Genomic DNA, 2,242 nt, shown 5'->3' with positions numbered 1-2,242 from the left:
AATTTATGCTACATTACTCAGAAAGAGTACGGTAACTTATCATTATCTCCATTTATATTTAAAATACTCATGTACAAGTGTGAATACATTTAAAAAAAAAACCAACACACAAAACCACCATCCCAAACCCTACCTATGTTTAGACAGCCAGTTTTCACTAAGCGAAGGCACTAATTTAGTGGGAGACTCCTACCAGCATCAGTAAAGCTAGGGTTCACCCAAGAAGTTCAATGCCCACTGCTTATAGCTCCAAGACAACAATGGAGTTTTTAACCAGATATGCATGAAGCTCTTAAATATGAGGGGGAAAAAAACCCCTCTTTTCTCATGAGTGTGCATTTGAGAAAATCAAATAAATGTGAAAGACAACGATTTAGTTGTACAAGTTGGGGACAGTTCCTGATTTCAACAGAAGTTGCATAAAAGATATAACTACCTATTATTACTGCACCATTAAAAAAAAAATTACAGTTCTTTGGTCAAGTATAATATTTTACCTTTTGGAAAGTTCTGAAAAAAACAAGCAGCATTCAGAAACACATTAACTTCTCTAAGAAAGTTTTGCATCAAAGCTCTGCTTTTAAACTTTTATTTTTTAAACAACAAAAAAAATTCCTCCACTTAGGAAAGTTAACTTGCCACCATCTTACATTTCAGAATACAAAACTGAAAAAAATCCCTATAAAAAAAAAGAAAAAGGACAGGACTTCAGCCAAGTATTCAGCTACTTATTGCTGTAGTTGTAACTCAAGTCCATTTAAACCCCTATGTTTTGGTCGTTGGTAGCAAGAATATGTTTGGAACACTAGCAGCAATAGAAAACCCCTTTAAAACCGAGACACAGTTACACTGCTGAGTGAAAATTAGCAGAAACCACAACCATTAGAACAGAACACATACTTGTAAAAGTACAATTGAATTGGTAGCTAGAAAAACAGGGCTGATTTAAAGTGCTATCCCAAAGCCTTATGTGGGCCTATGGCAGTAAAGAAAAGCCCTTTTCCCCCCCACCAGATAACACCTGGAAGCACAGCACTACTCCAAAGATGACGAATGCAGTCTTCACTCTGTCCCAATGCCTCATCTTCCCCCCTGCCCTCCCAACAGGTGGAATACAGAAACTTGAAAGAATTGCTAATTCCCAACACAGGTGATATGCACAAATATACTGTTGAACAAAGTTTGGAGAGCAAACGTACACCTGAGTTCAGTCATACAAACTAACTTCTGTAAATAGCGTTAGATGAATATATCCATGTCTCTAATATGAATCTAGATGTATTTTCTTACAAAACGCATTAATAGAAATATCCAGGCAAATACATACCATACAATAGCAAAAGCTTGAAGCCCCATTTAATAAGATGACTTTCCGATTAAAAATAGAAGGCAATTAAGATTTACTCAAAATTACAATTAAGAAAAGCTTTCACAGTGCAATATTGAAACTGTCACAAAGTTAAGAAAATACTGATATCAAAGTACAATCACAATGTTAAAGTAGACAAAACTACTATACAAGGGCATATCTTGTAAAATTAAAAGGAATGAACACAACATAGGGGACATCTCGCGTCCCTGCTCTACATATCTCGTTTCCTAGTCTTCAGAGTCGTAATTGTGTCTTTCTGACATCGGTAGAAGTCTTGTTAAAAGCAAGAGGTTCATTCTTCTTTGTAGACCAGATTTCAGAGCCCGATTACTTCTTGAAAAGATGTTCTTCATCACTGCACGATTTCGAAGTAGTGCAATATTGCCATGATGTGCTGAGGCATGAACACATAGCCCGTGTACAGGGCCATTCCAACAATGGAAACTAGCATGGAATCTGAATTACAGTTGAGGAAAAAAGCAATTGAAATAGAAAGTGCATTAGACATCACATAACTATAGCATTAAAACTTTCCTGGAAACTACCTTATAATGTCACATTTTTTTAAAATCAGACAGGGTCAACTGCATTTGACAATTACAGCTGCAGGAAGAACCCACCAAACGCTGCAAACTGGAACACTAGTAGGAGCGATTAGCTGAATTATGGAGGGATGCCTTGTAAGCTATCCACTGCCTTGTCATGGACACAAGAGGACAAAGTGTGGGAAGGGTGATGGATGATCAGAGAATGGGCACTGAGAATATACAGGTTTTTACCTGCATCTTCCTAGGAGTTAAGCAAGCCTTGCGGCAGCCCAGCCCCATTCAGCCAAGCAGAAAAAAAAAGTCAACCATCACAAAAAAAAAG

This window comes from Egretta garzetta, unplaced genomic scaffold (genome assembly GCF_000687185.1).
Source record: "Egretta garzetta isolate BGI_Z169 unplaced genomic scaffold, ASM68718v1 scaffold79, whole genome shotgun sequence".
NCBI classification, from domain to species: Eukaryota; Metazoa; Chordata; class Aves; order Pelecaniformes; family Ardeidae; genus Egretta; species Egretta garzetta.
Note: the sequence above shows the minus strand (reverse complement) of the source record.